Source organism: Podarcis bocagei (genome assembly GCF_964188305.1).
Source record: "Podarcis bocagei genome assembly, chromosome: 6".
NCBI classification, from domain to species: Eukaryota; Metazoa; Chordata; class Lepidosauria; order Squamata; family Lacertidae; genus Podarcis; species Podarcis bocagei.
In genome coordinates, this window is record NC_138130.1 from 68,226,194 (window position 1) to 68,246,212 (window position 20,019).

The window sequence follows — 20,019 nt, forward strand, 5'->3', positions numbered from 1 at the left end:
TGTAACTGAGTAATAGGCTTACTGGTAACTTTATCAGACCAACTCCACATTAAAGGTGTTAGGTAAAGTCCCTAATAAGCCAAACTTGTCTCTGTGTACCTCAATATGTTCCACAGCTTTCAGTAGGACTTAGGCAGAAATCCTATGCATTCTTTACTGGGGAGTAAGCCCTATTGAAGATAGTGGGACTTACTATTGTGTAGAGCTGCATACACTTGCACTGTTAATCTCAAGTAAATGTGCTTAGGACCATAAGAGTGCAACCCAAGACATGTCTACTCAGAAGTAAACTGTGTTGAATTCAGTGGAAATTACACACAGGTAAGCATGTATAGGATTGCAAAGACAGATTCTCAGTGTTAAATTAACAAGCCTCTTGATCAGTGGCACACAAGTTCAGGGTGAGGTTCAAGTAATCCCACATTTCTTAGGTCTCTGATATGTCTTTAATCACTTTCTTAGACTCATATATCCAAGAGCTTTCATCTTTTCTCAGTTCATTTAAAATAAACCCGATTAAACACCATCATTTTTCAGCCACCTGGAAGGTTAGGTTATTATCACCAAGGTGGGTAGGAGATGCTGTAAAATGATTTAAGCGAGAATAGCATGTACTTTACACAGCTGCTCAAGGGAACAGAGGCCTGTGTGCTTCATGGCTGTGACCCTTGTGAGCTATAATCACAAATGTCTGTCTTCAACATGGATAGAAGAACTAGGACAGCTTTCAATGAATATTTTTTCCTGCATTTTTGATCATTTTAATTGTAGCTAACTCATAAATAACATTAAACATCCTCAGAAGTTATGTAATACTGATGGTATTCAGTATTACAATACTGAAGTTATGTAATACTGGTACCTTGGTTCCCAAATGCCAAAACCCTGGAAGTAAATGTTCCAGCTTTCGAACATCTTTTGGAAGCCGAACGTCTGATGCAGCTTCCAGGGCACCTGCACCAATCAGAAGCTGCGCCTTAGTTTTTGGACATTTTGGAAGTCAAACGGACTTCTGCAATGGATTAAGTTTGACGCTTTTGTTTTTGCTATTTATTTTGCATTTTTGGTTTTGAGGCTTTTTCGGTTAATTTGTTTTTGTGACTGTGTGGAACCCAGTTCAGCTACTGATTGATTGTGTGACTGTGGAAATGGATAAAAGCCCCCCCCCCCTTTCAAACAATGACTATCATCAGTGCAGATGAGGAAAAAAATAATAATTTGAATTTTTATCAGCTACAATATTGTCTTATTTATTTTATAGTACAGTACATTGATTATTGCTTTCATTTTATGGCTCAATGGTCTCGTTACATAGTAAAATTCATGTTAAATTGCTGTTTTAGGGGTTGTTTTTAAAAGTCTGGAACAGATTAATCCTTTTTGCATTGCTTTCTATGGGAAAGCGCGCCTTGGTTTTGGAACACTTTGGTTTTGGAACGGACTTCCGGAACGGATGAATGAATGAATGAATGAATGACTTCTGGAATGGATTAAGTTTGAGAACCAAGGTACCACTGTATTAGCTATTCATAGACTTAGGGCTGGATGCAGCTAAATAGTTGCACTTGCAGGAGCCAGAGCAATGAGTCCCACTAGTGTAAGATGACTTTCCCCCCTCTCCTCCCCATGTACGCCCCTGCACACTCCCTTCCCCATGGCTAATAGGGGAAGGACCCCCAGGACTGCATTTGGAGAGGAAATATTGTTCCATCAGACAAGCCGATGGAATCGCCTTAGCACTACTTTGAATTCCATCCTTATCCTCTAAGAAACTATTGAAATTGCTTGCCAAGCCATTCAAGATAGCTGCCACCACTACGTCTTAGCTAACACTGTCATGTGTTAGTCCTTCATGTGGAAGGCAAGAAGAGCTGTGCTTCTTGGACCCATCCTGATATCACATGATCCCCTAGTTCTGCCCCTAACAACTGCATGTTAGGGAAAGGTCTGAAGGTGGAGCTGTCTTTTCCGCACAATCAGAAGCCCTAAATAATCTGGACTCCTGTGAATGTAGAGGAACCGTGAATGTAGAGGATGCCCTTTCAGATCTTCACACAAGGTGTGGTCGTTGGGTGTGTGTAACCAGGAAGACATACATGTTTGTGGGAGCAGGGTCAGTGTGCTCAGTGTGCTCCCCTATGTTCATATGTTAACCCTTCAGGTGGCTGGTGAGTGTATAGTATTTGGCAGCAAATTCCGAAGTTCAGTTATATACCATGTGAAAAAGTATTTTCTTTTGTTTGTCTAGAGTTGACTGCCCATCTGTTTTATGGGGTAACCCTGAGTTTTAGTCAGCCTTATTTTATTGGGGAATTAGGAGTCGACACTCCATGGCTGTGAAGAACGGTACATACACTGTCCGGTAATCTACTGAGACTAAACTTTGTGTATATTTGATAAATAATTTTAAAAATAATTTAAAAAGAAATAATGCATACATGTTGTGCCCTCTATAGCATATATGGTCTGTAACATTTATTTAATTTTTTTAAAAAATAAAAGACTCTCCTGCTCCTTTATAGCTGGTAGACAAAGCTCCTGCTGTTTAGTGTTAATAGAGTCTATGTTAGAAAGCAGGGTAGGGAAATAAAATGAGTATGAATTTATATTTGTCAGTACTAGAGTATAAATGAAGTCGTTTATAAAATTAGCCTCAAATTTATTTGATTATAGTCAGACTGCAGCATGATGGAAGCTCCAGAAACCAAGTGATTTTTGTAACTATAATCTATGAAGTGTCAAGGCATTAGTGGACCCAAAGGAAATACTGTGGTTTTCATTATCAGTTTGTGATTAGTCAAATTTCTGCTGCTTTGCTAACACTCAGGGTGGTGTGCTGCTGTTGGTAGGAATACACGAAGCCTTTTTTAAAGTTTTGAATTATAAAGATCGGGGACTTAAGCAAAATGTATAATCTCTGAAATGAGAAGAAAAGTAAGCTGAGTGAAATGATTCATTTTCATTTTGACATTTATTTGCCTTGCTGTTATTATGGGAACTGAGAATTGTATTTTGCTGCTATAATCTTTCAGCGTAGCTATTGAAATGACTCGAGGATGTGTAAATTCTCAGTCAATATCTAAGGCGCCCAAGAGGCAGTGCTAAGTCTCACAAACAATGGAAGTCAGAATTCTGCAAGGAAGTTTGATCTTGTGAATTGTACCCAAGGACTGGAAAATATTTTTCATCATTGATTTCTATGGAAACCAACAGCAGTCAAATGCAAGTGTATTTTGTTTACTTCTAACTGTCTGGTTCTGGTTGTTTCTGTCCTTTTTCATGTTCATAGTTGCCAAGAAAAATGGCTATCAGGAGGCCTAAAATGATTACACATCCATTGCTGTATGCATCTGAAGACCTCTGTCCACTGCTTATACTTTCTTTGTTCCTTTAAAGACACAACATACTTGAGGTGCCCTAGGAAAACCAGTCTGCTTGTTAAAAGACTAGTCTTTTTCTGGACTTCCTTACTGCTTATTACTAAAGCTTCAAACTTGAATTGATTAGCTGTTGTGATTAATCCTGTTCATTTAACAGAGGGGTTTTTTAAAAAGCATTTTCAATTAATCAGGAAAATCATTACACAGGTACTCGAAAACCCTTGTTTGATGAAACTGCTATGGAACCCAGACGTAGGAAACTGCAGTCACATCAACAGCCTTTGACACAGAGTTCAGAACTGCTTGTATGCTTATCAATAGCCTTTCCCTGTGGCTGCCAGTTTTAACAAGCTAGCATGTTTCAAGTAAACGCCTGTAGCAGAAACACCAGGTGATTAGGTGGCTAGAAATGGCGCTACAGTTATTTCAAATATCACCAGTGAAACTCAGAAATCTAAGAGGTCTGCAACATAGTGTCTTCATATAACACTGGGGCCTCTCCTTTAAATAATGAGCAGTTGTGTTTTTTTTTGAGCTCTCCCATTAATATCTATCTATTTAAAAACATTTCCAGAATACTCTTTACAGAACCGCACAGATACATGGGTGGTATACAACAGAAAGACCACTGTTACAGGCCCAGAAGCACTCCTCTATTTCGGAATTTATATAGACTATGGATATGAACATGTCTACCACATCACCACTTCCCCTTCCAGTAAACTGCAGCAGCAACGTTGCTGAAAGGTCAGATGTATGGAAACACCCCTGCCAGGCAGCCGCTACTGGAAAAAAGGCATTAAGCAAGCTCAGAAATCTATGACAAATCATGAATCAAAACAAATTATATGTAAAAGTACAAATCCAGTGTTCTTAAGACAATAAATGTGACTATATAGGAAAGAGAAAAATGAAGCAAGGTGTGGTGGGGATGTTTCAGAGACTGCCAGTCAAAGATCTTGGGAAAGTATTCTGCATTGTTTCCAGTGGAAAGTGATTATTCCTTCATACAACCCAGCTTCATTTTGTGTAGCTGCCATTTGGCACTGTATAAAGGATTCCATCAACGCTCCAAAAATAAACATGAAATGGTTAATGCATCCTAACAAAAGAGTTTGAAAAGAAATGGAGAAAAGCCTGGAACTGAACCATGGATAACGTGTTAAGCAACCGGTCAACCATCTCTGAAGCTTTCCGTTTAATCCAGATGCCCCTAAAAGGTACTTTAGTAAATATAAAGCCAAATAGACCCCCCCCCATCTGTGTGTATTTGTTGGATCCAGAATTTATTTTTTAGTGGTTTAATTTTTATGGAAAGACTGCCTACTGTTTGAGGACAGACATATTTAGTAAGTCACAACACACAGTCAACATCAGAAGCCCTGAAATATATGTATAGGTATATGATTTCAGTCAAACACATTATCAGAGGAACTGAGGAAGAGAAGTGTAGCTACACATTAAAATTCTTTGTCTTTAATGGGTAGCTGCAGGGCAAATGTGGTCTATTATAAAAATGGATTATGTATTTCTTTCAATACTTTATATAAGAGAATTTTGTGAAAGCAGCAGGTGTTGTAAATCTTTCTTGAGGCTGGAGAGTGAGTATTTCTGTATAAAGAGAGAAGAAAACAATAGTTGCAGGGACATAGATTTTTCCTCATACCATACTCAGATTAGGATATTGATAGCAAATTAGGTAGGAACCAAGCAATTTAGTGAGTGTTGCATGGATTGAGGCATACTAATGGGACACCAATGTTTGAAGATATATGGAAATTAAGAAGAGCTCAACCTCTTGTTTTACTAACTGCTATTTAAATGGGTAAAGGGACATGGGTGGTGCTGTGGGTTAAACCATAGAGCCTAGGACTTGCTGATCAGAAGGTCGGCGGTTCGAATCCCCGCGATGGGGTGAACTCCCGTTGCTCGGTCCCTGCTCCTGACAACCTAGCAGTTTGAAAGCACATCAAAGTGCAAGTAGATAAATAGGTACTGCTCTGGCGGGAAGGTAAACAGCGTTTCCGTGTGCTGCTCTGGTTCACCAGAAGCAGCTTAGTCATGCTGACCACATGACCCGGAAGCTGTCTGCGGACAAATGCCGGCTCCCTCAGCCAATAAAGTGAGATGAGCACCGCAACCGCAGAGTCGGCCACGACTGGACCTAATGGCCAGGGGTCCCTTTACCTTTACCTATTTAAATGGGATGCAGTTATACAGGGTGAGTCCTTTAAAAGAGGCCCCGTGGATACAGAGTACACATGTTCCACACGGCCTCTTTTAAAAGACTCACCCTGTATGAGGGCAATAGGTCTCTTCTGCTATTTTGCCCCTGCAACTAGTAATGCAGACGCATACCAGAACCTGGAGTAATGCCATCAGTAACATGACTCATAACCACTGAATGGCTTCTCCTCCATGAATTTGTGAAGGGTGCATGCATATTACAAGGGGAAATTACTCCACTGGGGAAAGCCTGAGCTTTGCAGATATGCAGCCACATTCCTCCACACTGTGTGAAAAAGAGAAAAGACAATGGGACACATCCAAACCACTTAAGGAGATAAGAAAAGCCCTGTTGGACCAGGCCAAAACTGCACCTAATCCATCATCTCATTATGACAGTGGACAGCCAGAAGCCTGCAAGTGAAAGCTGAATGTGATTGGTATACAGAACCAGCAGTGAGGGATTGCTTTTCACCATTGCCAGTGCTGCCCAGAGTGGAACAGAAGGGGCCAAGACTTTTTGCAAGAGGGCTAGAGATAAACCTTTGAAACTAGGGGCTCATGCACACTTCCCTTTGTCCCATGATTTCTCCCATTTCTTCCATTGATTTCTAGGCATGAGTCCAACTGCTTTAGTCCCACTTCTTTCCCCAATAACAATTTACTGGTGAATTGGAACAAACGTCAACACCCGCAGAAAACCTGATTGGCGTTTGTCCTGATTCAGCACTAAACAGCGGGTTTTCCTGCGAAAAGCGAAGGGGCAAAAGAAGGATCTTTCAGACTTGTGCCCAGAAATCATGGGACAAATGGAAGTGTGGATGAATCCTAGGTTAAATGTGAGGGACAGCTGATATATCCAGGGTTGCTGGAGAATGCGTGCTGATTCCATGCACATGCCTGAGCAGAGGAAGAAAAAGGAGGTATGCATGAGACGTTGAAAAGATGGCATTTCTTCCTGACCACACATGAGAGTTATAAATAAATCCTGAGAAACCTCAAACTTTGAGATACATATTCCAAATAGATGGCCTGTCAACACTATGGACCAACCTAGATGTTATATGAATTCCATGCTACCTGTCTCCTAGCTTTCATTGTTTGTAGGTTTGGTGTGTGATCTGAGTGAAGAAACACACCCTCATAAGCATAAGGAGTTTTCTGTTCACTCCTTATGCAGTGAAATCCATCATACACACTCAAAAGCTTGCAATGCACCCAACCCTAAGTATCTTTGCTCAACTGCAAATCCCACCACATTCAGTCAGGCTCACACTCAGTAAATGTGCATAGGATTCAATCTCAGAGTTCTGGTTGTATTGTGACAGGTGGGTGAAACATGCTCATAGAAGCCAATAATGGTTGGTTGTTTTTTTAAGAAAGTAAATCTATAAATCTTACCAGATTATACAGCTGTCCCACTGAATTATTCTTCTGAATATCACAGTTAGCAAAGATTCAGCCAGCATGACCAAAATTATTCACTGTAAGAGGACTCCTCTGTGTGAAGCAATAATACAGGACTTTACTTTGTGTGTTTATTATTCAACATGCATAAACCAAAGAAACTGAAATTGTTGACTGAAAACTATACACTATCCTCTAACCCTTAAAAACTTTTATTTGCAGTCTCCTTTTATTTGGCTTCATGTAGCTTGCAAGGGACGCGGGTGGCACTTTGGGTAAAACCTCAGCGCCTAGGACTTGCCGATCGCATGGTCGGCGGTTCGAATCCCCGCGGCGGGGTGCGCTCCTGTCATTCGGTCCCAGCGCCTGCCAACCTAGCAGTTCGAAAGTACCCCCGGGACCGCTTACCAGTGGGAAGGTAAACGGCGTTCCGTGTGCTACGCGGGCTCGCCAGATGCAGCTTGTCACGCTGGCCACGTGACCCGGAAGTGTCTGCGGACAGTGCTGGCTCCCGGCCTATAGAGTGAGATGAGCGCACAACCCTAGAGTCTGTCAAGACTGGCCCTTACGGGCAGGGGTACCTTTACCTTTACCTAGCTTGCAGGCTAAAATATGCTAGAGCCTCTCAGTTATTATAATTTTTCAGTTGTTTTCTAATTTTCAAATATAAATGGTACCTATAAACTATACATCTATTTAAAAAAAACACTCATTGTTGCAGTTCACATGTTATGGTAAGCCAAACCAAGAATTAGTGTGAGTAAGCTAATGTCACCTCACAAGGAGAAGTTTGTAGTCACTTCACTAGTCCTGCTGCTGTAAAGTAAGACATCTGAACCTAGGTTTGTGGTTTATCTCATTCCACACAAGTCAAACACTGTTGCCAAGATTTGTTTTGTGGCTTACTGCTTGTGGTATGTCTGGGAAAGATAAGCAATCAGCCTGGGTTCAAAGGTATGGCTGAAATCATCTCAGCAGAAGCTCACAGCTTTGCTTGTTTGCTCCAAGCCATGTTTTGGCTCAGTGTTACATACAAACTGGGCCACTGAAAGGCTACACTATCATAATGCAATGAAATATTAGAATTCTCCATAATTTATCAGGTGAAAAGCTCTATATTAAAACATGAACATTTCCTAGAAAGCACTATGCTAGGTCGCAATCCTGCCAGCGCTGTATGCAAACAATTATCTCTTATGTTCCTTTTACTGAGCAAATACATGAAGGATTACAGACCTTGTGCATAGCAAGAAGTGCACACCATGTTCTATGTTCAGCCCTTTCCACCTCTGGTAAAAGGATCTCTGTAAGCAGTGCTAAGGACACACACACACACAGCCAACTTGTAGGGATTTTGCTGCTCAGAAAATACTAGATTGCGTGTACCAGTAGCTGCAATCTTATACCCATTAACCTTTGCATGATTTCTGTTGCATTAAATGCAACTTCTGAATGGACATATATAGGGCTGCACTGAGTAGTACTGCATTTGTTCATAAGATCGTCTTCAAGTTCAGTATGTTTCTGCAATAGAAAGATATCAGTATAATAGAAACCTGCATAATTAATATGTGCACATTTGTGTGTTAAGTATGGTAAAATATCAGCAAAATATAATGTATTCAGAATACTGTTGGTAGGGATGATCCTACAACAAGAAGCATTGTTATATCCAATAAATATGAAATAGGAGATAAAGTAGGATACAATGCTGTGACAGTGCCATCAATGAAGTTTTTCACCTTACAGCATTAAGTTAGCTTGGTACATTTATTTGTCATCTTTGATAATAACACGGGTTGCGCTGTGGTCTAAACCACAGAGCCTAGGGCTTGCTGATGAGAAGGTTGGCGGTTCGAATCCCAATGACGGGGTGAGTTCTCATTATTTGGTCCCTGCTCCTGCCAACCTAGCAATTCAAAAGCACATCAAAGTGCAAGTAGATAAATAGGTACCGCTCAGGCGGGAAAGTAAACGGTGTTTCCGTGTGCTGCTCTGGTTCGCCAGAAGCAGCTTAGTCATACTGGCCACATGACCCAGAAAAACTGTCTGTGGACAAACATCGGTTCCCTTGGCCAGTAAAGTGAGATGAGTGCCACAACCCCAGAGTCGTTCGTGACTGGACTTAACTGTCAGGGGTCCTTTTTTAAACTAAAGGCTCTGTGCCAATATGTGTCATATTATGCTATTTTGCTCTCCACAACTGTTACTGATATAAAGATGCAATATTGCCTTGGTTTCCTTAGGGCATACTCGACATCCACTATAGGAATGAATAGTTTATCATTCCTAATTGGCATAAAATATCAGGCAAAGTGCAATTGCAGAGATATACACTGAAACATACAGCATCGCTATGAATACTAATGTGATATAATGGCTGGGTAGTTCTATATAAGTGTGGTATGGTAACCCCAAAAGCTCCAATTCTGAAGCAGATAGTATGGTTCTACTGGTGTAGAAGTAGTCTAGAACTAATTCATGCCCAGTGCCATACAATTTAATTTTGGTCGGTGATATGTATTCTCTGTGAAAGAATATGCAAATTCTTTTCCATGCTATTCAAAACATGAGATGTGGTTTGATATGCAGCACCTTTAAAAATTCAGCAGTTTGTGTGCAGACTAGATTACAGAGAGTAACAACTAAACTGGCAAGCTTTCTCCCAACCCTGTGGGAGACCTCCCTGCTTTGTTGAAGTGAACTTGACAAGGAGTTCAAAACTCTTGATAATTTCACTGCTACATTGAAGGTGCTCCCCCTCACTCAAGTTTGTCAGTTTAACTGCTTCTCTTTGCATCCTCTAACATGGAGGACAGGATGGCTCTAGGATGGAGGGCAATATATGCAATATTATCCTTTAACTCATTGCAAAAGTGATAGAAAGTGTAGGACTCCTGCTCCGTCCTCTTCTGCTTGATGACTATCTGTGAAATTTCCAAGGCTGGGCTAGATGTGCAGATCATTTTCAGGACATGCAAGTAGAGACTCAAGGAGGCACTCAAAGGTGTTAAGAAACTCGTTATATCTGATCCACCATGATATTTCTTGGGATATCTGCCAACAAGTGGAAAATCATGGGGAAATAAAACAAGGCTTTCCAAACTACTTACTTCCACACAGATCTAACATTATGGTGTTATCTTTACCTGATTGTTGGTACCAACAGCACCCTTCATTTAGCTAGGAATTTGACTGGGACAATTTGGGTACAAATCTCTGCTAAATCATGAAGTTCACTATTGGTCTTGACTTGACTCTCTCTGTGTAAATTACTTCCTAGGTTGATGAGGATAAAAATGCTGCCCTAAGCTGCTAGAAGGAAGGAAGATATAAATGTGAACATATATACAGCTTGTATTATAGACATTCTGTCTATACAACAGGCTATTGGGATATGATTAATACCATCACATTTAGGTGTGTCCCCCAATTCTAATGAACTTGAAAAAGCCTCATACTCTCTTTCAATATTTAATAGAAAACCTGCCATAATCTCTAAAAACGTGTGCATATGAAAGGGTGAAAAATTCAGCTTTCCATAATATACTTCATGCATAATACAGTCATATATTTTTAATGGAATTGATTTTCAATGAGTTACTATCAGTAACGGCTAGTGAGGCAGTTGAGAAGGGGCACCATTGCTGTCACAGGTTTCCAACACAATGTGCTGCTGGCACTTAGTGAGAAGGAAAGGGAGATTCAAGTCAAGGGAAGCTGGGCGTGTGGTGGCAGAGCCAATCTGGTCCTCCTCTGGCACTGTGCCAAGCTCCATGCATCCCAGCCCTTCCACTTTGGTAAACACTAGCAACCCACTGTGTTGGGAAGCTGAGAGTCCAATGCTGTCATCTCACGAGGCATTACTGGTTGCTTTGGTAGATAATAGTTATTTACCATTCACAACTCAATCATGTTTATAATAGCCTGGGAGACTCCAGAAAAGAGGAAAGCTAGTTCTTCAATATAACAGTTTCCTCATATTATCCCTTTGCAATAAATACCACAAGCTGAATACAAGCTGAATGTATCCCAATAAATAAATAAATAAATAAATTGTCCAGTAGCATCTTAGAGACCAACTAAGTATGTTCTGGCATGAGCTTTCGTGTGCACGCACACTTCTTCAGATACCATACACACTTCTTCAGAATGTACCCCATAAGTAATGTGGATGGGGAAGAGCACAACTCCTCTCCAGAAAACCGGGAACATGTGATTGGTCATGTGGGCCAGTTTGCTACAATTTCCCTCCAATAAACATTTCCTAGAAGCAGCAGCTTTAGAAAGATGAATGGCACATCTGGAAGGATCCTAACTTAGGATCAATTAAATGTGACTAAAGCATGACTAACTTAGACTGGATACAGTTCCTTGGCTTGACTACCGGTATGTCTGCTGAGCGTGTTGCAGTAGAGAAGCACAAAATGGTCATTTATTTATGTTGTCTATTTGTGAAAGTAATTTAAATTATTTGTAGAATAAAACATTTCGGAGAACAGATACATAATGGAGCAGATTTGTGGTGTACTCTGTCAAATTTGGTTTCTCTCCAGATGCCTATACTGTGTATTATGGGACTCTGTGGACATGTAACAAAATTTCCACAGCTGCTCAAACATTGCCTTGAAGCATCAAAATGATCTGGGCAATTAAGTTATAAGGAAAAATAGCTTAGTACACTCATTAAAGATCTGTATCTTTTAATACTTCAAATTCTCACAGCAAGTTAAGTGTGACAGGAATGCAAGGCTGACATTTGAAAATTTAAAATGATACATTCCAAACATTGCATTTTTAAAGCCATCCACCAGCCCTGCCTTATCGGAATAAATAAATGAAAGATTCCCCCCCCCCAAATAAACCACAAAATTTATGCACAAAAAATCTGTGACCCAAATAGATTTGGTGTTCATTTTAATGCTATCTGGGACATTATTTCCAGGTCATAGTACATAGAAGCAAGTGCAAATTGATTAATTTCTAAAACATGGTGGACGTATAAGATCACAGTTTGATATTGAAATATGATGAAAGAAATAATTATATTGACTGCTTCTTTTAAATGCTGGCACAGTAGTGGTAATAATAGTGGCAGCGGCAATTAATTTACACCTATTAATTAATAGACAATTTGTTGAATAACAATTCAAGAGATCTCAGTGCTTAAAAAAACATCCTGCACACTAATACCAGTGCTGTGCTGAAAATTTCGCCTACATTTCACTCCCCAATCATTTCCCATCAATGACTGGGAAAATGAAAATTAGCAAAAGGAAGGAAAATGTCAATATCATTCTTCCCTTTCTAGTTGGCCAACACATCAACACACCAGTAATCTGCAGTTCAAGTCCTACGTATTTTGCCACTGGGGGCAAAAGTCTGAACTGCACCTCACTTTTCTGCAGACTTTCTCCCTTTCGTCTGCACCCCTGCTTCACCACCATCAAGAGAAGGAAGACTTCTGGTTTGTGCCATCACTACCACACCACTGAGAAAAAGAACTATGCACAGGATTATTTTCTTGGTAGTAGAGGGCACAAAGGAGAAATGACTTTTCCTGATAGCAATGTTTGTGTGTGTGTGTGGGGGGGGGGTGTCATTGGGAATAAGGCTGTTTGCTGCCCCCTGTAACCTGCTGCCTGGGGCATGTACACCCTTGTTGGCTCTCTCTCCCACTCAATCCATGCCTGTTGCAGCTTTTTCAGGTGCCCACACTTCTAATAAATTCAAAAGAAAGACATTGTAAAGTTACTTCTCCCATGGGGCTCTTTGAGATCAGGAAATGTGGGCAGCTAGGGAGGCTGCAGAGTGTTGCAGAAATGTTTACTGGAAAGAAAACACCTACCCACCACTAAAGATGGCTGAATCTTTCAACTTTGTTTCTTTCCAATCTGTCATTTTCAGCTCTCCACATTTCCACATCAGTTTGGGGATTTCCCTTCCCCAGAAATTTCATGAAACTTTACCAGAATTTCAGGGCAGATTTTTCCTAATGTATGCTTGAGCATACATATTTTTGCAAAACAATTTTTCCTGATACAATCCATTTCTGTATGCTATTTTCACTAATATATGTATTTTTGATGTATGCTTTACCCCAATATATGCACTTTTGTATGCATTTCTTGGCAGAAGAGCTGCACTGCAAGATTTGGAGAAGTGCAAATTTCAAAGGATGGCTTACTGTTTGTTTCAGTTGTCATATTGTTTCAGGAAGTACAGATTAGGTAGGTTCATGGTTAAATGTGAACAGAATTGAATTTTGATCCCATCCCTGTGCACCACCCACAATCACCTATGGGAAGCTGAAAACTCCACACCCTCTGAAATTCCAAATAAATTTTCAGGTGGTCCAAAAATGAGGTAGAAAAACTGAGGCTTCTTTCACAGAGGAGGAAAAACTTTTTGAGGATTTGGAGGACAGATTTCAGCCTGGCACTAATTGATACAAAGCAAAGTTAGCAGATTAGAAGGAGTTGCAAAATTTATTGATTTGTTTAGAAAACACATAGCCTGCCTTTCGATGCAATGATTTGCAAGACGAGGGACAACAATTAAAACCACAAAATACAATGCAGAAACAACATCAATAAAACCAGCAGTGAAAACAAAATGTGGCCAATAAAAATTCATTGGAGACAAACCAACATTCTTTACATGATGCCTGTCTAAAAGACCAGTCTTTACAGACTGTATAAAAGGGCCAGCCTCTCAAAGCACGTATGATTCAAAAGAGACTTCCTTCTTTGAAGATGCTATGGGAGATATCATGGTGGGATACCATTCCTTTTTGTAATATTGTTATCATCTAAGATGTTCAAAGCAGCTCCCACAAGGCTCTCAATTTCCCTCCCATCCAAGTCGCGGTCAGAATGAGATCCACTTGGCTTTCAGCACATAACCACATCATATATTGGTTGTTGTAAGCCACTTTAAAACATGTTGGAGAGAAGCACATACATTTTGAACATAAATACATAATTGCACACTCAGATCATTTCATAAACATATTTTAATGACTAGATCACCTACCTATAATTCTGAACACTTCACATGCTTATTGAGAAAAGGAAATGCTATTTGTATGCATTGCCTCTTCCTGGGAATAGGACAGGGTTGTTAATATAGCTTTGCTATTAATTTCTGATGAAGACACCATGAATGATTATTTTTGTCACAAAGATTGTTGATTGCCTTCTTGTGTGATATGTTTTATAGCATCCTCTTCATCTACATATGAAATGAAATCACTTCCCTGGTAAGGGTGGAAATAAATAGGCCATTATCTGCCTAGATCTTATTTTTTGCTGCTGGTGTATTCTATTACACTCCATAATTTATAAAACAAATGCTGTTAAATTACCTGTCCTAATGATTTATATATCTGAAAACCTTTATACAATGTCTTCAGTCTCAGTGCATGAAAATACACTTTTTTACTGGTTGATATCTTCTAAGCACCAATACAAACAACATTAGGATCAGTTTAGACATGACACACATCACCTTCCCTCCCATTCTCCCCTCCACATTTAATTTTCAAACATGGGGGAGGAGATAGTACAATAAGGACCACCATGCTGGGGTAAATTAAGCCTTTCCCTGGGTCCATTTCTGATAAAAATCACCTCCAGAAACTGTTATATCCCCCTGAAGATGTCATTTTCTGCAATGGAAAACCTGAAGAGCAAGTAACAGACATTGAGGAATTTTCAGTAGGAAAAATACATGGGTTAGAAAGAGTTAAACCACCAGAATCCTTATAAAAGAGAGTAGTTTTTAACAGCCTAGTCAAGAGCTATTCTAATAATAATAATAATAATAATAATAATAATAATAATAATAATAATAATAATAATAATAATTTATTATTTATACAGCCACTCTGGGCGGCTTCCAACCGAATATTAAAAACAATACAGCATCAAACATTAAAAACTTCCCTAAACAGGGCCGCCTTCAGTTGTCTTTTAAAAATAAAATAGTTGCTTATTGCCTTGACATCTGCTGGGAGGGCGTTCCACAGGGTAGGAGTAACTTGCTAGGTGAGGCAGAGCCACTAGACTAGTTTCCTGGTGGCTGCAGCAGGGCAGAGGGTGTCTCACTTTTGTTTGTCAGCAGGGAGAAGGAGAGAGCAACAGGGAGATTGGTGCAGTGCAAACACACTGGCTGAAATACCTGATTGGTTCCACCGATGCATTGCACAGCAATCTTCTTGCCAGTCTTCTTCCTGGCAAGCCACAGCAACCCACCAGCTGAGAAACTAGCACAATAAAACAATGAACAGGGTGGTGATACAATGACTACTGTGATCAACACAAGATAATATCACCAAGGCAACTATCTATAAACAAACAATAAACATCCACAAAAATGGCAAACGCAGTTTCTTTCTCAAATAGGTTTTATCTTAAACAATAGCAAACACAGTAAATAAAGAGTTTACTTGTAATATATCAGTGGTTCAGTGCTCATTTCTTCTCTTTCCAAAATAAATTTTATCTTGAACAATTGCAAACGCAGTAATAAAGAGTCCACTTGTGATATACCAGTGGTTCAGTGCTTGGACGTTGTTCCGGTAATCAGACATTTCGTTGCTAAAGAGCTTAGTCATCAATTGAGCTGTCAAAATCAATTGTAACATAATTGCACTGAATTAACAAATAGAATAAGGAAAATTAAAATTAAGAATAAAAATTAAAAATACGTTGAGAATGCATAATTAAGACTTACCTTTGTAGTAAATAATATACAAGAGAAGACAGTATGTTAATGACTTAAATCAGGGATATATCTACAATATTAAATGTGAGGCAATAACTAGTCTATTCACACATACATAGTTAATACTCCCAGTCCCACTAATACAAAAAATATCTACAGAAACTTACCAGTCCCATCTGCATGTTTCCATTGGGAGGAGCATGGAAAGAGGATGATGTCCTTCTGTTTGTTAAACGTCCTTTTAATTTTCCTTATTCTACTATTGTGCTTTGAGCATAATTTGGAAAAGCAGCATATAAATAAACCTGACAATGATGATGATGCTATAGACATTTATAATGATTTCTTAGGTTTGTTAAAAAAATAACCTTTGAATGTTTTAATGAGGGAAAGATTCTTCTGAATTTTTTTGTGTTAATACGTGTATAAAATTTTGGATTAGTGTGTTAATCTGGAAAACCAATCAAAGCTAATCCTGGCTAATACATCAGCACTAATTGGGTCCTTCAATCAAGGTTAGAATTTGCTCATCAGCAACCCAGTGGAACGAGGAGTAAAGCATAACAAGCAATAACCACAGATTTAAGATTGGGACTGAGATGACTCGGTTTATTGGCACACAAAGCTTAATGGTACTATGAAATTTAAAATTAAAATTAAAATAAAGCAAGTTATCAAAACTTAAAAGAAATTACATAAGATAAAATTTAAAGAAAATAAAGCAATGTGCATTAAAAATGCATTGGTTTAATAACAGCATGAACTAATAATTGCACTGACAAATCAGTCGTTTAGAGTGAATAATATTGTTAACATAATCTCCTAACTTCTACCAGCCCATCTAGTTCAGAAGCATTTCTTAATTCTCTAGCACAGTGGTTCCCAATTAGCTAAGAACTGTGGATCTCCTCTTTTTCAAAAGCCAAGCCATGGACCCCTACTTTTGAAAATGTTGATATCTCGGTGGTAGTTTTTGTTATGTGAATGCCACCATAACTGTACATGTCCCAATGCAAAACTGGACAAGAGCACAGCTCCACAAAATGGAATATCCCATACAGTTGACAGCTTTGCGCCACAGACGCCCTGTGTGGGTTACCAATTGGGAACCACCGTTCTAGCACATTAGATTATAATAAAAGTAATAGTTACCAGTCCAAGGGAGTATACCAGGCCCATTGGCCTTCAGCTGGGCAGAAGCACACAAAACTGAGCAGAAAGACAGAAGGAATATAGAAACAAAACAATCTCCATAAGTCTTTATATACATTTTATACCCTCCGGGAACAGGAGCAGTTATGTGGGGACTTTTAATCTTTGACCTTAATTTCATTACTCATATGTGCACACCCACATAAGACTTATTCCGCAAATTACTACAAATTACTAGAGGGGGAAAGTGTAACTTGGACCCTTGCTTTGTCAGTGGTTTTCCATGCCGGGCCCTTTAACAGACTCCACAACTGACTTGCAAAAACATGTTATACTCTGATTTTAGTTTCACTGTTTTCTGTTCTTATCATGCTTCAGGATGCCAAGGTTTCACATAATGGGCAGCGAAATCTAGCAGAGAGGTCCAAGCAGTGTGCACAGAAATGACCCAGGGTTGTTCACATTGATCCTTCATGGCTGCTCCAGCCTAGGAACTGTGATTTATTGTTGTTGTTTAGTCGTTGTTTAGTCGTTTAGTCGTGTCCGACTCTTCGTGATCCCATGGGCCAGAGTACTCCAGGCACTGCTGTCTTCAGGAACTGTGATACTGTACTTTAAATGGTCAGGGCATCCCCCAAATAATTCTGAGAGATTTAATTAGTTAAAGCTGCTGGGCATTGTTACGAGACCCCTATACCCCCCCTAGAGCTTTAGTTCTCAGAGTGGGTTAACAATTAATCCATCATGACAAAGAAATCTGGCAACTGTAGTTCTGGGGAATAATGGTCTCCTAACAACTCTCAGCTTTACAGTACCTAGAATTCTCTGGGTGAAGTCTGTTTAAAGTGGTATCATAGTGGTCTAAATGTATTGTGTGAAAGACTCTCCTCCTGCAAGAGAGGGGAGTGGTTGTGGTCGGGAGCCGGACTCCGCCTCAAGCAGGGGGCGTTAGCCCCCTGCCTCCCACTCACCTGGCTGGCCTACGCCCACGGGCAGGCACCTAACCAGGTGCCTGCGAGGGGGCGTGTTTAGCAGCCCAAAATGCTGCGGCACCAGCCTTCTGGCCTCACTTTTCGTCGTCCCGTTGCGAATCACCCACCCTCCACTCCCTTAGAGCTCAGGGTCTCAGTTTTCTTTTGGCCTTGCTATGGACCTTAGGTTGGTCGCCCTGGTTGTCCGGGGGGCCTGGTAGGAATTTTTCCATTTGGCATTAGGCTTTTTGGTTTTTTCGCCTACCTTGTAGCAATCGTCACAACTTTTGTGGTATTGGTGGGTAGGTTAGGCATTGGAATAATGTGTTGTGGTGTGTCGAAGGGCTAGGTGTGGCCATCGCCTATGCCTTCAATTTTTGGGTATTCCATTAAAGGAATCTGGCGGTCGTGTATTCTGTCCGATGCCTGCTTGGCGGGAGGCCATGGCACGACCCTCGGTGACATCAGGGGAGAGCTTATAGTTGGATTAGCATCAACAGGCTCCACCTACTGGTAAATAAACCCCCCTGTTTTAGACTCACCCCTCTCTGAGGGGGTGGAGTCAGCTGATGTAATCCAATGCCTAAGCCAATACCTTTTCACTTGCTGTAATCAATAAAGTTGTGGCCTTTTCTTGCCCATTAACCTTATATCACGTGTCCTCGTGTTTTCATTCCACTACGCGGGGATCGGGTCCTCGAACCACAATGTCAACATTCTGTGTATTTTAAATTTGCTGTAGTTGCTGATTCTCCAGCTCACCAAGGTCCAGATTAACAAAACGTTCTCTCTGTGTGTGTACGTGTACACAGATATCAAGAAAGAGAGGGAGAAGGACTGCTACACAGCAAAGCTATCGGAGTATTGTTCCAGCATGTATTGCCCATTGGGGAGTCATTACAATCACAGTAATAAAGAGCTCATTAATTTCAGTGGGACTCTTTGTACTATCAGCATAATTTCTCTATATTGCACAGTGCTAGTGTTTCTGAGTATATATGAAAATTAGATGCTCTAAAAATATTTGTCACATCTCAAACAACTGTTGGGACAGATCATAAGGAGTTTCATGTTTTTTATTGTTGTTCTTTATATCCCCCTCTTTTCATGAAAGAAACCAATCCTGTGTGTTCATAAACTATAATTAGCAAACGATAACAATCATGCAGATCACTTCTGTGTTCAGTATTAAAGAAAAGATAACTCTATCATTGAAAAGATCAGTTAAGCTTGTTTTTAAGTAAGAAAGATAAAAGCCGGCTATCAAAAATAGTAAATAAAAATTCTGAAAATATGAATTAATTCATGATGGCTAAATCTCAAACTGTGTTAAGCTTATGTTAAGCAAGGTCAACAAAAGTTACATTAAATTAGTAGGCAGTTTCTCCATATCCTATTCCTTTCCCCTACTATGTTTTTGTATTATATGCAGAGAACAAACAAAATCATGGGAAGAAATATTCATTAGTAGCCAGACTGGTAAAAGGCTGTCATGCTCTATGCTTTACTGTGACTTGTGCTAACTTTCTGGCTGCACTTGCATCAGATGAATAAGCTTATTTGCATAATACTCAGATATGCATGCCACTCTTCATTACCAATAAAACCATATCACAAATAAGGAATACGGCATTAAGCGGATTACTTTATTCATAAATCACATTCAGAAGGCATGCAGCTTAATTTGTCAACATGACAGTCTCAACTGGCTCCTGGCATTGAATCTTTTATATCTCAGTTGTGTGAGCCACTGCAAGGACTGTTGGACTGCCACAACATCACCACATGTGGATGTCTGCTGGCATCCCAAGCTGATGGAGAACTTTATTCTGGACAGATTCTACTGCCACCAAATGCAGCAGCCACCCAGAGGACCAAGGTAAATGGCATAGGATGCTTGCTCTTCATGTGCATGTGGCTGCAATCCAATAAGGGGAGCTGAACCTTTCTCATCCCTTACCTTTCCGCAACACAGACTTGTCATCTGGACAGCTCCACCCCCAGCTCAGTGAAACTTGGATAAGCAGAAGAAATTAACTTTGGTTCCCAATTTAATGCAGACCTACACAGTTCACACTTCCTGAAGCAATGCATGGAACTGAAACACTGCTAACCTTTGAAATTCACACTTCTCTGCATTGTGTGGTACAGGTCTC